Here is a 21,058-nt window from a genome sequence, read left to right as displayed (position 1 = left end):
AAATGCATGTATGAAAAATCCAGATGAGGTTTATTTCCAGGCTGAATCATTGTAATGCACAAACCATAAGTGAAAGATAATTTTTGCAATGGACAATGTTCGATAGGCGATATTGACAGTACAAAGCATAAATGAAAAATGGCAGCCGGCACAGAGCCTGGCTACAGGGAGACAGCAGAGACAAACTTCAAACACACTGCAATAATGACAAGACAGTACATATAAACCATGAGACATGGGACTCGACAATCCAGCAAAAAATAAAATAAAAAATAAAGTAATAGGAGGATCTGTTAAGTGGACTGCATACAACTAGTATTGAGCGAACTTATGAAAAATATGCTTCGTCACGAAGTACATTTTGTTTCAAATAGTGGGTGCAATGACAGGGATCAGCGATTGCGCTGCTCCCAGTTATTGTACCCCTCAGATGCTGCATTCATCACTGATCGCGGCATCTGACTTTTATATTTAAGTTTGTAATAAATAAAAAAAATCATACTTACCTCATCGATTTGATAGCCAAGAGCCTGCCGCTGCCATGTTGATTGAAGATCTACCGCAAAATCTTGCGCGGTCACGTCAGGCGGCGCGGTGATGTCATACATCACCGTGCCCAGAATTTTTGCATGAGATCTTCAATCAAGATGGCGGCGGCTGGCTCTTCACACTCGATAATGTAAGGAATCTACAATCCTTATTAAAGAGAACTGTCAGGCATGTCTGTTTTAGTAAATGCATGTATTCTCCTTAAAATAATTCTGCATTGTGCTAGTGCTCTGTTATTCCTCCTGAAAATGTATGAATGTGTTAACAGTTAAGCGTTACCATTCATTATGTCAATATAGGGCTCATGCACACAACCGTATAAGGTCTATGCCCCTTCACAATCTGACACTGCCAGTACTGTGTAGGGAATGAATGGTAATGCCCATACATTTTCAGAAGGAATAACAGGGAACAACACAGAGCAGAGTTAAATTAAAAAAAAGTCCTTCCCAATTGTTGTTTTATGTTCTGATTCTCATTTCTTGTCCATATAGCAGAGTGTTGTAATGAGTTTCTTCTGCTCTGGAGGACCTGTCCTGTCCTGCATTACACAGACAATCCATTGATTTAAATGGGCAGTGTGTAATTCAAAGACTCCCCTGTGGTGGCACTGCAGGGAAATTGAACACATTGTCATTAAGGAGGCACTTTGTGATCAGATTGTCAAAGGAACGTACATTTTTAAATGTCGAGACTGTTCCATGCATCGTAGTGGTTAATAGAGATGACCTTGCGGTTCGCCAGGCGGTCGTTTCGCGGCGAACTTTGCTCGGTCGCAATTCGCCGAACATGCGAGCATATGGCGATATTCGCACGCACCATATTTTTTTGCATAGCACCGAACTTTGACCCATGACGCATCAATCAAGTGGGACAGGACAGCCAATTGAGATGTGTCAGCACATGGACACACCCCCAAACCTATAACAGAACCCGATCTGGCAGCCATTTTATATTATGTGTTTTGCCAGTGTAGCGTGTGTTGCATTTTGGAGCAGGGACAGTTAGGGACACCAAACGCTAGCTAATAGGGTCACAAAAGTCTAAGGACTGGTATAGGTGTGCTATCGATAGGTGTGATATACTTACAGTGAGGAACAGAAGTATTTGAACGCCCTGCGATTTTGCAAGTTCTCCCACTTAGAAATCATGCAGGGGTCTGAAATTCACATTGTAGGTGCATTCCCACTCTGTTCCTCACTATATAATATACTTTCTAACATAAAAACAATTTTATAGTGTATTTGTATTGTGCAGCAGTTGTGTGCGGTCCTGCTTTGATACCGCAGCTAGACAGAGGGACAAACGCTATTGAAGTAACTAGCAACGGGTGTGATATACCTGTTGCCCCCCAACAAAACTGTTTGAGGCCTGCGATATTCCTTCTTCCACAAAATCCTGATTGAGGGGTACTATATACCTGTTTCCGCCAAATCCTGATTGAGGGGTGCTATATATACCTGTTTACGCCAAATACTGATTGAGGGGTGCTATATACCTTCTTCCAACAAATACTGATTGAGGGGTGCCATATACCTTCTTCCACAAAATACTGATTGAGGGGTGCTATTGCTATATACCTTATTCCACCAAATACTGATTGAGGGCTGCGATACACCTGGTTCCACAAAATACTGATTGAGGGGTGCCATATACCTGTTTCCGCCAAATACTGATTGTGGGGTGCTATTTACCTGTTTCCCCCAAAGGGGTGCTCTATACTTTATTCCACCAAATACTGATTGAGGGCTGCAAATCACACCTGCTTCCACAAAATACTGATTGAGGGGTGTCATATACCTGTTTCCACCAAATACTGATTGAGTGGTGCCATATACCTTCTTCCACAAAATCCTGATTGAGGGGTGCTATATACCTGTTTCCGCCAAATACTGATTGAGGGGTGCTATATACCTGTTTCCGCCAAATACTGATTGAGGGGTATAAAGAAGAGTTCAGACGGCTCACTCCTTGTTATCAGGGTCAGGTGCTCTGGTCTGATTTGAATCACCCTATTCAAAAGCAGATATGTAGTAGGAAAAATACGACCGGCACTCTAACACTGGGAGTAATGTGGGACAACTAAAATAAGGTATACACTCTTTATTAACATTTATAACATACACTAATAAAATTGCAATACATAGATATAAAATGCATATAAAACAAGTATTAAGAATCTACTGGATAGGGTTGTAAATCCAAGTATATACTATTGGCGTCCTCCTGAGGTAGCTTTCCGTGAAATATAGCTTCTACTCAATCACAAAGTGCATGCAAAAAACGCATAGTTTATATTGCATCAATGGTGATAAAACGCATGAGAATATTTTGCTGTATGTATGATGGTATTACAGCATGTAGATAGTGTCTCTGTAGTGTTGCCGACATATGATACAGTGTATTGTGTTTTTCACTCACTGTTTCGAGCTGGCTCTTGTTCCTGTGGCGTCCCACATGTAAGTGCTCTGTGCTCCAAATCGTTTGTCGGTTACGATTTTTTTTTTTACTTTTTTTACGTTTTTTTACGTTTTTTTACGTTTTTTTTACGATTTTTTTTTTTACGTTTTTTTTTTTACGTTTTTTTTCAAGTATGAAAATTTCTTTCGATTTTTCGTTAGTTGAAATTTCGTAATGGAGTTAGTCCAGGCGTTGTTTAAGTCCACAGCTTTTGTGCTGTATACTCCAAATACCGTGAAAATAGTCTCTACAGAGGACCTTGAATCCTTATTCAAATTTTCATATGAATCGCATGGCCGTGCTCCAAGGATTTTTTTGAGCGAATGTCTCTCGATTTCCCAGACGCGTTTCGAAGTATTCGCTACTTCTTCCGTAGTGAGTTCACTCACAATGAAAGATCTCATGCTTTTATACCTGATATCCTCAGATGAAAATGTCACATCGAAATTCAGGAGTGGATTTTTCGATCCTACATCTCCATATTGCGTTTTTCATGCAACTAAATGTCCCTTCAGAAGGAATGTGATTTTTATACGTTTTTTATAAGTTTTTTCATCTGTGGTTTTCCGTTGCTGCATAGTATATATCTTGTTAATTATAGATAAATTCGGAACATAAAACATATCAAAATTGTCAAATACATATAAAAACTTATACCATGTGAAATAGAATAAAAAGAATAAAAATCACTGTTCAGAAATACGCGTTCGCGAATCGTCCTGGCTAATGTTCATCCATCACTAGTGGTTAACATCCTATAATTATGCTGAAAATCTTTTGCAAGGGAAGCATTTATGAGCACATCAGTCAGCATACAAGGGTAACACCAGTCGTCCACCTTTAGCTAGATATTCGCGAAGTTGTCCAATGAGTTTCAAACATGAGAATTCATTGCTGATTGATGATTTTTTTTTTTGTCCAGTTTTGCACAACTAAAGCAATCATAACAGTAAGGATCTCAAGTGCTGTGATGTAAGGTAGTCGTTAATATGAAGACAGTGGAACCTCTCAGACACCTCATAGTGATAAATACAGTGGATATAAAAAGTCTACACACCCCTGTTAAAATGTCAGCTTTCTGTGATGTAAAAAAATTTGACAAAGATAAATCATTTCAGAACTTTTTCCACCTTTAATGTGACCTATAAACTGTACCACTCAATTTAAAAACAAACTGAAATCTTTTAGGTGGAGGGAAGAAAAAATAATAATAATAATAATGTGGTTGCATAAGTGTGCACACCCTCTTATAACTGGGGATGTAGCTGTTTTCAGAATTAAGCAATCACATTCAAAATCATGTTAAGTCAGCATACACCTGCCATCATTTAAAGTGCCTCTGATTAACTCCAAATAAAGTTCAGCTGCTCTAGTTGGTCTTTCCTGAAATTTTCTTAGTCGCATCCCACAGCAAAAGTCATGGTCCACAGAGAGCTTCCAAAGCATCAGAGGGATCTCATTGTTAAAAGGTATCAGTCAGGAAAAAGGTACAAAAGAATTTCCAAGGCATTAGATATACCATGAAACACAGTGCAGACAGTCATCATCAAGTGGAGAAAATATGGCACAACAGTGACATTACCAAGAACTAGACGTCCCTCCAAAATTGATGAAAAGACGAGAAGAAAACTGGTCTGGGAGGCTACCAAGAGGCCTACAGCAACATTAAAGGAGCTGCAGGAATATCTGGCAAGTACTGGCTGTGTGGTACATGTGACAACAATCTCCCATATTTTTCATATGTCTGGGCTATGGGGTAGAGTGGCAAGACGAAAGCCTTTTCTTACAAATAAAAACATCCAAGCCAGGCTACGTTTTGCAAAAACACATCTGAAGTCTCCCAAAAGCATGTGGGAAAAGGTGTTATGGTCTGATGAAGCCAAGGTTGAACTTTATGGTCATAATTCCAAAAGATATGTTTGGCTGTTTTTCTTCAGCTGGAACTGGGGCCTTAGTTAAAGGGGTTCTGCACTTTGTTTAAACTGATGATCTATCCTCTGGATAGATCATGAGCATCTGATCGATGGGGATCCGACACCTGGGACCCCCGCCGATCAGCTGTTTGAGAAGGCAGCGGCACTCCAGCAGCGCCCGCGGCCTTCTCACTGTTTACTACCGGCCCAGTGACGTCACGACTAGTATCAACTTGGCTGGGGCGGAGCTAAGCTCCATTCAAGTGAACAGATGCTGATGATCTATCCAGAGGATAGATCATCAGTTTAAACAAAGTGCAGAACCCCTTTAGGCTAGAGGGAAATATGAACCGTTCCAAATATTAGTCAATATTGGCACAAAACCCTCAGGCTTCTGCTAGAAAGCTGAACATAAAGAGGAACTTCATCTTTTAACATGACAATGACCCAAAGCATACATCCAAATCAACAAAGGAATGGCTTCACCAGAAGTAGATTAAAGTTTTGGAATGGCCCAGCCAGAGCCCAGACCTGAATCCGATTAAAAATCTGTGGGGTGATCTGAAGAGGACTGTGCACAGGAGATGCCCTTGCAATCTGACAGATTTTGGAGTGTTTATGCAAAGAAGAGTGGGCAAATCTTGCCAAGTCAAAATGTGCCATGCTGATAGACTCATACCCAAAAAGACTGAGTGCTGTAATAAAATGAGGAGGTGCCTCAACAAAGTATTAGTTTAAGGGTGTGCACACTTATGCAACCATATTATTTTATTTTTATATTTTTCTTCCCTCTACCTAAAAGATTTCAGTTTGTTTTTCAGCTGAGTTGTACAGTTTATAGATCACATTAAAGGTGGAAAAATTTCACAAATGATTTATCTTTGTCTCATTTTTATTACATTATGAAAGATGACATTTTAACAGGAGTGTGTAGACTTTTTACCTACCACTATGAGAAACCGGACATTTAGAATGTGTCGGCAGATAAGAACCATTTGGCCCATCTAGTCTGCCCAATATACTGAATACTATGAATAGCCCTTGGCCCTATCTTATATGAAGGATGGCCTTATGCCTATCCCATGCATGCTTAAACTCCTTCACTGTATTTGCAGCTACCACTTCTGCAGGAAGGCTATTCCATGCATCCACTACTCTCTCAGTAAAGTAATACTTCCTGATATTACTTTTAAACCTTTGCCCCTCTAATTTAAAACTATGTCCTCTTGTAGCAGTTTTTCTTCTTTTAAATATTCTCTCCTCTTTTACCTTGTTGATGGCCTTTATGTATTTAAAAGTTTCTATCATATCCCCTCTGTCTCGTCTTTCTTCCAAGCTATACATGTTAAGGTCCTTTAACCTTTCCTGGTAAGTTTTATCCTGCAATCCATGTACTAGTTTAGTAGCTCTTCTCTGAACTCTCTCCAAAGTATCAATATCCTTCTGGAGATATGGTCTCCAGTACTGAGCACAATACTCCAACTGAGGTCTCACTAGTGCTCTGTAGAGCGGCATAAGCACCTCCCTCTTTCTACTGGTAATTCCTCTCCCTATACACCCAAGCATTCTGCTAGCATTTCCTGCTGCTCTATGACATTGTCTGCCTACCTTTAAGTCTTCAGAAATAATGACCCCTAAATCCCTTTCCTTAGATACTGAGGTTAGGACTCAATCTATTTTGGAATTTTTAAAAAATCCAAAATTCACAGAGTTCCTGAAATTCTATTTTGAAACCTTTAAAGATTTGTATAAGAAAATACTTTGAAACAGCTTTCAGCCAAAACAAGATGTTTGATTTCCACATTAACATCCATTTTAAGTGTTTATGGGGAAGGTGTGCAGCCACTTTTCTTGGGGCAACGACAGAATTGGACATGGAAAATCCAGTTGACCCACAGGGCCACTGCTAATGATTAAACATAGTGTATTAGGTGTAATATTTGTAATCACTGTAAGGCTAACTCGAAGGGTTAAGTCCGGTCCCTTAACTGCTTCCTTCAGGAAGGGGAGGACCCTAATATCTGGGCTTGGCTCTTTCCTGTGAAGTTAGTTGAGTGTGCTAGCTGTAGTGTGTACAGAAAGCAGCTAAACCCAGACCTGCAAGTAAGCAGTTGCAGTCATGTTTGGGGTTTACAGAAGTAACCAGGAAACATCCCAGAGAAAGATTGTGGAGCAGAACATTTAAATGGTTGCACCACCATAAACAGTGGGTGTGCCTGAATTCTGTGAAGGTAACGCTTGCTTTAGGCTCCAGTACTTTAATGTTCTTAATCTGATGTAAAGTCCTCTAGGCCCACAGTCATACTATTACAGCTGAGTGTCTACACCCCACATTGCCTATCTGTGAACCCTCTTCTTAGTCTTTATTGCCCTGAAAGACCGTCTGTGTGGCACAAGAAGTACATGGTAGATGTAATCAGGAGCCCAAATACATGTTTACAGCAATCTTTATTGAAAATTGTAGAGTTTGTACATCACTACCATAATTTGCTGTTAGTGAAAGAACTCTTGCTCTCTGCAAATTGCCAATAACCAACACACAAGGAGTTAAAGAGGACCTTTCACCAGAATTAAACTTCTAAAGTAACTATACAGGCATGTAGAGCGGTGCCCAGGGACCCCCCTGCACTTACTGTTATCCCTGGGCGCCGCTCCGTTCTCCCGTAATTGCCTCCGGTATCTTTACAGTTAGGCTCCACCCAGGGGAACCTGCCGGCGCCTCCTTCTCCCATGCTGCAGCACTGGCCAATCACAGCGCTCAGCTCATAGCCTGAGAGGCTTTTTTCTCAGGTCCTCTTTAACTCTGAATTTCTGCTGTGCCATTGCTGCAGTGAACACTCCGTTAACAGCTGAAAAATGAAGGTGCCGCTTCTTTCTAAAAGTGGGAAAAGAACTGTTTGCTGCTCCACAGTAGACCTAGATTTTACCTCCGAATGTCTGCTCTGACGTGTCCTGCCAAGGGCGGGAAGTCCAGTCACCGCCTCTCCAATGCAAGTGAATCTAGGGGACGAGCTAAGTCCAGAAAGACACAGTCTGAGTCCATGTTCAGAGAGCAAGGAAATCTGAGCAGATGATCAGCATGGCATGCAGCGTGGAGAGGTGGTATCCTGATTTAGTGTGGGGCACCAAAGAAGCTCTAAAAGATTACTTTGTCCAGTCATCAACGTTCACTGCAGCTGGGACAGAAGGATCACCTGTTGCTTCCCCAATGGCTGTTTCACCTCATGTTTCATGCTTTCAGCTAAGGTCAGGTTTTAGCAGAGGCTGGAGGAATTTGGACGGAACATGTTTGTCATCAGAAAGCCGTCAGACGGAACGGGTGAACTCTCTGTTAACGCATTCTCTGGTCGATAGTTCCGGACTGGAGAAAAGGCAAGGGATTGTCATAACGGTGGCTCAGTGGTTATCACTACTGCCTTGCAGCGCTGGTGTCCTGGGTTTGAATCAGACCAAGGACATCTGCATGGAGTTTGTATGTTCTGCGTGGGTTTCCTCCCACACTCCAAATACATACTGATAGGGAACAGAGTGATGCAAATGTCTCTAAGGCGCATACTTACACTCTCTCTCTCTCTCTCTATATATATATATAGAAAACATCTGCCAAAGACTTGGCTTCATCTTTGACCTCTCCACTAGAAAGGACTTATTTTTTTATTGTTGTGCCGTGAAACACAAGTATCTCCCGGAATACCTGCTGGTAGGTTAATCAGGCCAACCCCCGCCCACTTGGAGGAAAATGGAGCTGTGGAGCAAGTTGAATAGAGACTCCTGATGTTAATGTTGGGGTTGTAGTTGCCAAGCCTTCCATGAGCCTACCCCTCATGGACTGCATTCTACAGGGTGGCCCACGAAAAAGTAGCCCACCTCCAATATCTCCAAATCAAACTGCCTAATAGTAAATCTGTCTTAGTTGTCCAAAGAAACTAATGAGAGCTCAGCTTTCATTTTTTCAGAGCCCTGTAGGATTTGAAAGCTGAGCTATGATTTGTTGCTATGCACAACTAAGACAGATTTACTATTAGGCAGTTTGATTTGGAGATATTGGAGGCGGGCTACTTTTTCATGGGCCACCCTGTATAACCCCCCCCCCCCCCCCCCCCCCCGCGCCCATCCAAATTGTGCTTGTTGCATTATTTTTTCCCTTCTCAGGTTAAATGTAAAACTTACGTGCAATGTAAAATAAAAAGGACTTGTGCCCAGAGAAACAGACTTCCTCTGTGATTATGCAACAATAAATATATGCATATATGCAGTGTTTAACAATTTATGCCCAGAGCAAAAGACTTTTATATACTTGAGTCCTCTGAGAAGTCATGCAACCATTAAGCTTAATGCCTAGAAAGAGACAGCGGGGGAGATTTGTCAAAACTGGTGTAAAGGAAAACTGGCTTAGTTGTCAATAGCAACCAATCAGATTCCACCTTTAATTTTGGAAAATAAAAGGTGGAATTGTAACGCCCTAGAGTGGCGTTACCACCTCCTTTATACCCCCACTATCTTGGTTGGTGCAGCAAGTGTCATCACATATACATTTACTGTCATTTCCTGCAATGTGTGCATATATTTCCTTATCAACTACCGTTAAGATGTAATGTGCCTGGTCTACAAGCAGGTGGCAGCAACATTGGCAATGTTAGTTTCTCTGGAGAGGAACCTTCTAGTTCCATTCCAGCCCTCTATAGAGAGGGAGGAGTTTGTTAGTGTTAGTCAGTCTAGCTTACCCCTTCCTGGGGAAAGGTTGTGTGTTGGCTTGCAAAGCACTGTCTGCTCTGCTAGGCCCAGAGGCCCAGCCTCTGAAGTTCTACATGGTTGCTTGTCCCCTCCTGGGCTTACATTGCCTTAAACTCCAAGCTAAGAGAGCTTGAAGCCAGGAAAAAGTTCCTAGTACTAAAAATAAAGTGAGAGACAGACTACAGCACACTAAGTTCCAGCAGAAGAGGAAAGTTCCTGTTTTACCCAGCTAAGGTATCAGAGCTGAGAAAACTACAGCATAGCAGGGCTGATATTGTTGCAGAAGTGTTTGCCTGCCAGAATAAGTCAATACCAGCTGATGACCAAGATAAAGTCTGGAAACTGTATGGATTACCGTTAACGCCAAGTAAAGTTGTGTTTTACATTGATACAAAGTCTGGATTCCATTTATTCAACTTCCTTTATCATCCAAGTTAATCACCCCCTTTGCACTGCTTCGGACTACACCTCGTATGGGTTCCAAGGATATCTAGGTAGGGGCACCGTGAGACGTGCATACAACATCTACAGAGACACTGTAGGCCACTCTACACCACTCTGGCGATCCTACTCTGGGTACCAACATTACCACTTACAAATGGGACTCCATGTCCTCGTTGCTTAACTGCATTTGGTGTCACGTTTACTTGCTCTATAAGAGGGACATATAATCGTAAAACCTCCTAAGGAGCAAGGGATACCCCAGACGCTGTCAACCGCCCGCTGCAAACCAAGTGGCGTCACGACAGGCTAGGACCTCTTACACTTTAAGGGACCCCTGGTAGGACACCGTCCATTGCAGAATCTGATTGGTTGCTATGGGCAGCTAAGCCAGTTTTCCTTTACACCAGTTTTGATAAATTTCCTCCTTTGTCTGTGAAGAGCCTTCTGTGATGGATTAAAAATCATTAAGAAATGTACTTAGACATTGGGCCAGATTTATCATTAGCTCAAGTCAAAATAATGGAGTGAAAAAGTCGCAAATATTTGCGCAATCGCTTAAACTGTGCAAACATTTGAGACTTTTATTGGCTCTGCTCTATGCTCGCCAGTTTTCTGAAAGCTTCCTTATGTAAATGAATCTCTAGACAGATTTACTATCGCGACAATTTAAAAAGTTGCAAAAAATTGCTCAAAAAAGAGCACCATGCTTATCTTATGCTACCGTCAAACCACATTTATCACATTATTAAAGGACCATTAATAAATCTGACTTAGGCCGAATGCACACGGCCGTGGAACACGGACGTGAGCGGTCCGTGGTATCCCGGACTGGCATCCTGCTGACAGCAGGAGCGCACGGTGTCATTGGTTGCTATGATGCAGTGCGCTTCATACCGCCGCTGCACTACAGTAATACACTGGTATAGATCATACAAGTGTATTACTGTTGTGCAGCGGCGGCATGAAGCGCACGGCATCATAGCAACCAATGATGCCGTACGCTCCTGCTGTCAGCATGATGCCAGGCCGGGATACCACGGACCGCTCACATCCGTGTTCCACAGCCGTGTGCATTCGGACTTAGCCAAAAGTGACTTTGGACATATGTAAAAGTGGAGTAAGATGTAAGTGTAATGATAAATCTGCCTATTGACTTGCCATGGACTGTGCCTTATGAGACCCAATTCCCCTATGTCAATTTTTCTTTTTTTTTCAGCAGTCACCCTGGTTCACTCACAGCAAAAATATATATTATATTATTGTATTGCTGTGCAAATATTGTGTACCCTGGGATATCCTGATGGGATAAATGCAACTGTGATATAATGAAATGTATATATATATATATATACATATATATATATATATATATATATATAGTAAACGAAAAAACGAGGCAGCACTTCCAGCTTCTAGTGTACGGGTGAAGACCCCAAACTTTAATCCAAGCGACGTTTCGGCCTACTCAATGAGGCCTTTATCAAGCTTGATAAAGGCCTCATTGAGTAGGCCGAAACGTCGCTTGGATTAAAGTTTGGGGTCTTCACCCGTACACTAGAAGCTGGAAGTGCTGCCTCGTTTTTTCGTTTACTATATACCGTGGAGGAGCGGCCTGCCTCTGTGGGGATTTGCACCCAGTCCATTGGCTCTGACTGTGCTGCTGCACTATTTGTGTTTTGTATATATATATATATATATATATATTTGCATGCCCAAACTTTTGCCTTTTAGTAATCTTGGGACTAGTCAAGAAGCACTGAGGACAGCTTTCTTTATAGAAGAGGAGTATGCAATGTCCCACTGCAATGCAGCGGTACAGTGCAAAGGGGTTCAAAAATGCACTTGTATATGTGGCATATGTATTTTCTGTACTTTTTATGCATGAAGCTAGCAGGCCGTAGTTATATCCACCACTATATAAGACTGTTGTTACCATCTTTTTTATATAGAGAGGAGGAGTCAGAGAGTCAGTGTGTGAGTCTAAGGTCCCATTCAGACGGCCGTGTGAATGAGTCTACACCCGTAGTTCCATTCCACGGCTCCGCGGAAAGGATATAGCATGTCCTGTTAATGTCTGCGAACAAGAATAGGCATTTTTTATTATGGTTGCGGCCATGTGAGGTCTGCAAATTGTGAAATGCACACGGACGGTATCCGTGTTTTGCAGGTCCTCAATTTGCAGATTCACAAAACACTACGGCCGTCTGAATGAGGCCTAAAGCAGAGGGGAGTGAGGACAAGTGAGAGAGCTGAGAGAAAATCCAGCCCTAGATTAGGTACCAGCCAGAGCAAGGCAAGAGAAAGACCAGAAAAAGTCCAAAAAGGTGGTGTAGAGAAAATTTATTTGGGGTATTGCTGTCTGAAAAGGAACACTGAGTCTCCCTAGTCATGTGTCAAGGAGATTAAAGTCTTGGGGTGCCTGGACACATCCTTGAAGCAAATTGGCCATCTGCATAAAATGATATCCATACCTTGCAGAGATCATTGTAGAAGCATACACTGCACACAGAAGTACAAAAACCTGTAAAAAAAAGTTGCAGAGCATAGTCTGAAATTGGGGTTTGCACTGTAATTGCATTGCAGAAAGAGAAATGATACACTCCATTTCTGGATTCTTATGAGAGATTCAGCTAGAGAAGTGCAGTGTGAGAAGATGCATTTTGTCCTATTAACTACCATTGCCGCTCTGCAACCTGTAACATCTGTGGAAAGTGAACTTGTGTAACATCTGCCAGTCCATGCAAGCTGAGAACTGCCATTGAGGTGCTTGATCCTGAATCATCAGTAAAGAACTGTTCGACTACACAACTGTCTCATCATTGTCTCCACTGCTGCAGGGGACTCTTCCTCTTATCTCACAATTCAATACCATCCAAGACACCCCAAACCACCATCAGGCTGGAAAAACTCCAAACCAGGGTGTGCCTAGAGAGGAGGAAAAAGTGTACCCTTTCCATCAGAGCCCAGGAGAGCTTTGAAAAGTGAGTACCAAATGCAACCTCCATTCTTGCTATTGTCACTTCTCTCCTCTGATCTCCTCCTCTTGTATCACTGCAACACCAAGGGCACCACACCTTCCATCAGGCAGGAGATCTCCATCAAGGTGTGCCCTGGGGAAAATGCAATACCAGGTGCATCTCCTCCTCACTGTGCACAGCTCACAGAGTGAGGAAGCAGAACAGCTACCATTATCTTCCACTACTACCACCACCATCCTCCTTCCATCATGCCTCCCAACCGGGTCAATACATATATTGTACTTTTACTTGAGAGTCTAGTAACTCCATAGACGTTGGCTGACGGGTGGGATGGTCACCCTGGTTCTCTGAATCTGTTTTTTAACAATAACAACCAGACGGCACACTAAGTAGTTCTTTGAACCATTATCCAGTCCTCCCAGCATATTCCCCGCGTCTCTCTGCATGGCACGAATGCAGTCAAATGTTTGCACTGATGTTGCATTTTGCCTACTACAAAAGAGGATGGTAAGACTGCAAAAAGTCCCACAACTTTGCCCAAAAACAGCCCCCCCCCCCCCCCGCAAAAAAAGGCCTATTCAAAAACCACATGAAATATAGGAGTGGTGAACAGCCCCGGCATTAATTCATGGTTAAATGGTGAATTAAATATTCAGCAGTTTTCAAACCAGTGCCTAGATCTGAATACTTTTGTAATTGCATTTAATAAAAATTGTAGTATAACTACTAAGTTATTCAATAAAATGTATCTGTATAGCGCCACCTGCTGTTTGTCTTTTTATTATTTCTTTGACCTGCTCACTGAGATGGCCGCACATGCTCAGTTTTATCCTTTGTCTCCTGAGCTGTGATAGGGGAAGAGCTACAGAAGAAATACACGCTCCCTGAGAAAGGACTCTCCCCTTGAGCTGCCAACTAGATATAAATCTAGCAGGGCAATGAATGGGGAGATCTCTGGATCCATGTGAGGTACAGGGCTGGTTCTAGCTTTGTTAGAATGAGGTTGTCATGTACTATATGATGTCTGATTTTGACTTTTTACATGGGTTATAACCCATTTAAAGGATACTAGGTACTGTACAATGGCAATTTATGCCCATAGATTTTAAGCCTGTGAATTTAGCTGTAAAAGGTGTTCCCCTGTCAACAGGGCAGGGTATAACTATTAGATCGGTGGGAGTCCGACTGCTAAGACCTCCATTAATCATGAGAACAGGAGGCCCCATATCCCAAAGTGGAATGGGAAGTCAAGCATGCATTAGGTGGTTCCATTAATACCCTAAAGGACTGCTGTACTAGGCTATATGAGCCAGTTCTATAGAGACTGTATGAAACGGGACTGCACATGCTTGACCAGCCACTTCACTCATTTAAATGGTCCCAATGATTAGACCTCCACCAATCTCAGTTATCCCCGTTCCTGTGGATAGAAGATAACCCCTTCAATCACAAAAAGCATAAAAACCCCTAAAAAAAAAAACTTTTATTCAAGGATAACTGGTTTCTCAGAGTATAAATGGGCAGATGGGTAACTAGTTGGACATCTGACCTCACCCCACTAATAGCCAAAAGCTAAGCCTCTCTTCTATTCAGTTGCAATAGGAAACATCTAGGTACAGTCCTGCTGGGACCTTCCTCCTCCATTTCATCACCATAGTATGACATATCTCTGTACTTCTGCTGGTTTTGATATTATGCATCTTATGTACGGTGGTGGTGGTGGGGGGGTTAATAGACTGCAGGGCAATCATACTGACTGATAGGAAGAGAGAAAAAGGGAGGAGAGCCCCTACAAAATGGTGATATAATTACAAGGCCTGTATTTGAGAAAGGAGTTTAGGCTACAGCCAAAAGGGTATTTACTCCACACTTTCTGGTTTTTGTTGATGAGACCTTTACCGGACTGTACAAAAAAGCTGCTGAACTTGTAAAATTGCGCAGAAGTTTCTGCAGTTTATTTCTTAATCAGCAATTATCATCAATTTAATTGAATTATGAAGACATTCATTGGTGCAGGCCCAGACTTGACATCTTCCCCCTCTGAGTTTTGGAACCAGCTGTTTTTCATGCTTACAAGTATTAGTCACTATAAAATTCACTAGATGTATACGTACTTGCTTTGGCATGTAAATTACACAGTCACAAATGTATTGTTACAGAAATGGATTGCAGACAGTTATTTGCATATGAAACCAAATAGCATTAAAGGGAATCTGTCACCAGGAAGTTCACTGATAAAGCAGGCCGCGTAATGAAGGCTGCCACACACAATCAATATCTCTCCCGACATCCCCATACATATACATGTTTGGTTTGGCTCAGTGGTGTAACTAGAACTGCCTGACCCCACAGTAAATTTTTGAACATACATTACATTCAACACTACCAAACATACAGGAGAGCACAGTGCTACATATCTCTTACATCCAGTCACAGGCTTAGCTATAGGGGTCGCAGGGGTCGCAGTTGCCAGAAGTGCTCTGCTAATTACCTATTTTCCTTTTATAACATGCAGTGCATCTTATAAAGCGAATAGTAGTGATCGCTTCCATATTGGAAGTGCTCACCAGCCTGCAGGAGGAAGGGAAGAGAAGCGCTGCCTGCGCTGTACTCAGCCCTCCTCTTTGGTCTCCTCCAGGCCTGCTCAGGACTGTGCAGTTCCCTCTTCTGCACTGGGTGCCTCTCCTCCAGAGCCAGCAGCAAGCCCCTCCTCCCAGCAATCCAGCAGTCAGCTGAGGACTGGAGAGTGGGCGGGGCTACAAGCTGGACACAATGCTTACAGCAGAAACCTGCAGGATCTTTGGTGATGTCACAGTCACCTGATCAAGGTCATTCAGCCAAGCAGGGCACAGGAGGAGGACTAAACTGGGTGTAAAGAGGGTAACTGTCATCTATGTGATGTGTGTATAGGGATCATCTATACAGTGTGTGATGTGTGTGTATATAGGGTGTTCTCTGTATAGTGCACTGTGTATCAGTATATAGGGTGTCATCTATATAGTGTGGTGTGTGAGTGTATATAGTGTGTCATCTATATTGTGCAGGGTGTTTATATAGGGGGTAATTTATATTGTGCAGTGTGTTTATATAGGGGGTCATCTATATAGTATGGTGTGTATAGGGTATCCTCTGTATCGTGGAGTGTGTGTTTATATGGTGTCCTCTGTATAGTGTGGTGTGTGTGTGTGTGTGTGAAGGGGGGTGTCATCTATATAGTGCAGTGTGTGCATATAGGGTGTCATCTATTTAGTGCAGTGTGTGTATATAGGATGTCATCTATATAGTGTGGTGTGTTTGTAAAGGGTGTCCTCTGTATAGTATGGTGTTTGTGTGTATAGGGTGTCCTTTGTATAGTGTGGTGTGTGTGTATAGGGTGTCATCTATATAGTGTGGTGTGTGTGTGTGTATAAGGTGTTATCTATATAGTGCTATGTGTATATAGGGTGTTCTCTATATAGTGTGGTGTGTGTATATAGGGTGTCCTCTATATAGTGGAGTGTGTGTGTATACGTTGTCCTCTAGCGCAGTGTGTGTGTTTAGGGTGTCCTCTGTATAGTGCAGTGTGTCTGTGTATAGGGTGTCCTCTGTATAGTTGAGTGTGTGTGTATAAGGTGCCCTCTATATAGTTCAGTGTGTGTATAGGGTGTCCTCTGCATAGTGGAGTGTGTGTGTATAGGGTGTCCTCTATATAGGTTAGTGTGTGTATAGGGTGGGTGTCCTCTGTATAGTGCGGTCTGTGTGTTAAGGGTGTCCTCTGTATAGTGTGGTGTCTGTGCATAGGATGTTCTCTGTATAGTGGAGTGTGTGTGTATAGGGCGTTCTCTGTATAGTGTAGTGTGTGTGTATAGGGTGTCATCTAAATAGTCTGGTGCGTATAGGGTGTTCTCTGTGTAGTGCACTGTGTGTCAGTATATAGGGTGTGATCTATATACTGCGGTGTTTGTGTTTATAGGGTATCATCTATATAGTGTGGTGTGTGTGTGTGTATAGGGTGTCCTCTATATAAGTAAAAGTATTATTACCGGGGTTTATCTCTTACATCCAGTCACTAGGGTAGCTATAGGGGTCGCAGAGATCGCAGTTGCAACCGCCCCCCCCCCCCCTGCCAGAAGTGCTCTGCTAATTTAAAGCGAGTACTAGTGATCGCTTCTATATTGGAAGCACTCACAAGCCTGCAGGAGGAGGGGGAGAGAAGCGCTGCCTGCAGTGTACTCGCCCCTCCTCTTTGGTCTCCTCCAGGCCTGCTTAGGGCTGTGCAGTTCCCTATTCTGCACTGGGTGCCTCTCCTCCAGAGCCAGCAGCAAGCCCCTCCTCCCAGCAATCCAGCAGTCAGCTGAGGACTGGAGAGTGGGTGGGGCTACAAGCTGTACACAACGCTTACAGCAGAAACCTGCAGGACCTTTGGTGATGTCACAGTCACCTGATCAAGATCATTCAGCCAAGCAGGGCACAGGAGGAGGACTGAACTGGGTGTGAAGAGGGTAAGTGTCATCTATGTGATGTGTGTATAGAGGTCATCTCTATGTGTGTGATGTGTGTATAGGTATCATCTATACAGTGTGTGATGTGTGTATATATAGGGTGTTCTCTGTAAAGTGCACTGTGTGTCAGTATATAAGGTGTCATCTATATAGTGTGGTGTGTATAGGGTGTTCTCTGTATAGTGCACTTTGTATCAGTATATAGGGTGTCATCCATATAGTGCGGTGTGTGTGTGTCTGTATAGTGTGTTATCTATATTGTGCTGTGTGTTTATATAGGTGATCATCTATATAGTATGGTGTGTATAGGGTGTCATCTGTATAGTGGAGTATTTGTTTATAGGATGTCCTCTGTATAGTGTGGTGTGTGTATGTAGGGTTTCATCTACAGTCATGTGAAAAAATTAGGACACCCTTTGAAAGCATGTGGTTTTTTGTAACATTTTTAATAAAAGGTTATTTCATCTCCGTTTCAACAATACAGAGAGATTAAAGTAATCCAACTAAACAAAGAAAACTGAAGAAAAGTCTTTTCAAGATCTTCTGTAAATGTCATTCTACAAAAATGCCTATTCTAACTGAGGAAAAAGATAGGACACCCTCACATGTATTCCCTCTTAAATTGGCTCAGATCTCACACAGGTATATCACACCAGGTGCACATAATTAGTAGATCGTTACTCTGCATGTTGAATGAGGCTTGCCCTATTTAAACCTCAGACATTTAGTTTGGTGTGCTCCTGACTGTTGAAGTGAGAGTGAGCACCATGGTGAGAGCAAAAGAGCTGTCAGAGGACTTCAGAAAAAAGATTGTAGCAGCCTATGAGTCTGGGAAGGGATTTAAAAAGATCTCAAAAGATTTTGAAATCAGCCATTCCACTGTCCGGAAGATAGTCTACAAGTGGAGGGCTTTCAAAACAACTGCCAACATGCCCAGGACTGGTCGCCCCAGCAAGTTCACCCCAAGAGCAGACCGCAAGATGCTAAAAGAGGTCTCCAAAAACCCTAAAGTGTCATCTCGAGAACTACAGCAGGCTCTGGCTACTGTTGATGTAGAAGTACATGCCTCTACAATCAGAAAGAGACTGTACAAGTTTAACTTGCATGGGAGGTGTGCAAGGAGGAAACCTTTGCTTTCCAAGAGAAACATCGAGGCCAGACTGACATTTGCCAGAGATAAAGTTGACAAAGACCAGGACTTCTGGAATAATGTTCTTTGGACAGATGAGTCCAAAATTGAATTATTTGGACACAACAGCAGAGGACATGTTTGGCGTAAACCAAACACAGCATTCCAAGAAAAGAACCTCATACCAACTGTGAAGCATGGAGGTGGAAGTGTCATGGTTTGGGGCTGCTTTGCTGCAGCAGGACCTGGTCAGCTCACCATGATAGAATCCACGATGAATTCTACTGTGTATCAGAAGGTGCTTGAAGAACATGTGAGACCATCAGTTAGAAAATTAAAGCTGAAGCGGAACTGGACCATGCAACATGACAATGACCCAAAACATACTAGTAAATCAACCAAAGATTGGCTGAAAAAGAAGAAATGGAGAGTCCTGGAATGGCCAAGTCAAAGTCCAGATTTGAATCCCATTGAGATGCTGTGGGGTGACTTGAAAAGGGCTGTACGTGCAAGAAACCCCTCAAACATCTCACAGCTGAAAAAGTTCTGCATTGAGGAGTGGGGTAAAATTTCCTCAGACCGATGTCGAAGACTGGTAGATGGCTACAAGAACCGTCTCACTGCAGTTATTTCAGCCAAAGGAGGTAACACTCGCTATTAGGGGCAAGGGTGTCCTATCTTTTTCCTCAGTTAGAATAGGCATTTTTGGAGAATGACATTTACAGAAGATCTTGAAAAGACTTTTCTTCAGTTTTCTTTGTTTAGTCGGATTACTTTAATCTCTCTGTATTGTTGAAACGGAGATGAAATAACCTTTTATTAAAAATGTTACAAAAAACCACATGCTTTCAAAGGGTGTCCTAATTTTTTCACATGACTGTATATAGTGCAGTGTGCGTATATAGGGTGTTATCTATATAGTGCAGTGTGTGTATATAGGGTGTCATCTACAGTCAGGTCCATAAATATTAAGACATTGACACAATTCTAACATTTTTGGCTCTATACACCACCACAATGGATTTATAAATTAAACTAACAAAATGTGCTTTAACTGCAGACTGTCAGCTTTAATTTGTGAGTATTTACATCCAAATCAGGTGAACGGTGTAGGAATTACAACAGTTTGCATATGTGCCTCTTACTTGTTAAGGGACCAAAAATAATGGTACATAATAATAATCATAAATCAAACTTTCGCTTTTTAATACTTGGTTGCAAATCCTTTGCAGTAAATTACAGTCTGAAGTCTGGAACGCATAGACATCACCAGACGCTGGGTTTCATCCCTGGTGATGCTCTGCCAGGCCTCTACTGCAACTGTCTTCAGTTCCTGCTTGTTCTTGGGGCATTTTTCCTTCAGTTTTGTCTTCAGCAAGTGAAATGCATGCTCAATCGGATTCAGGACAGGTGATTGACTTGGCCATTGCATAACATTCCACTTCTTTCCCTTAAAAAACTGTTTGGTTGCTTTTGCAGTATGCTTTGGGTTATTGTCCATCTGCACTGTGAAGAGCGTCCAATCAGTTCTGAAGCATTTGGCTGAATATGAGCAGATAATATTGCCAGAAACACTTCAGAATTCATCCTGCTGCTTTTGTCAGCAGTCACATCATCAATAAATATAAGAGAACCAGTTCCATTGGCAGCCATACATGCCCACACCATGACACTACCACCACCATGCTTTACTGATGAGGTGGTATGCTTAGGATCATGAGCAGTTCCTTTCCTTCTCCATACTCTTCTCTTCCCATCACTCTGGTACAAGTTAATCTTGGTCTCATTTGTCCATAGGATGTTGTTCCAGAACTGTGGAAGGCTTTTTTAGATGTCGTTTGGCAAACTCTAATCTGGCCTTCCTGTTTTTGAGGCTCACCAATGGTTTACATCTTGTGGTGAACCCTCTGTATTTACTCTGGTGAAGTCTTCTCTTGATTGTTGACTTTGACACACATACACACTCCTGGAGAGTGTTCTTGAACTGGCCAACTGTTATGAAGGGTGTTTTCTTCACCAGGGAAAGATTTCTTCGGTCATGGACCACAGTTGTTTTCTGTGGTCTTCCGGGTCTTTTGGTGTTTCTGAGCTCACCGTGCATTCCTTCTTTTTAAGAATGTTCCAAACAGTTGTTTTGGCCACGCCTAATATTTTTGCTATCTCTCTGATTTAAAAAAATAATAATTTTCAGCCTAATGATGGCTTGCTTCATTAAAAGTGACAGCTGTTTGGATCTCATCTTGAGAGTTGACAGCAACAGATTCCAAATGCAAATAGCACACTTAAAATGAACTCTGGACCTTTTATCTGCTCATTGTAATTGGGATAATTAGGGAATAACACACACCTGGCCATGGAACAGCTGAGAAG

The sequence above is a fragment of the Bufo gargarizans genome, chromosome 1, assembly GCF_014858855.1.
Source record: "Bufo gargarizans isolate SCDJY-AF-19 chromosome 1, ASM1485885v1, whole genome shotgun sequence".
Taxonomy (NCBI): Eukaryota; Metazoa; Chordata; class Amphibia; order Anura; family Bufonidae; genus Bufo; species Bufo gargarizans.
This window is presented reverse-complemented; position numbering follows the sequence as displayed.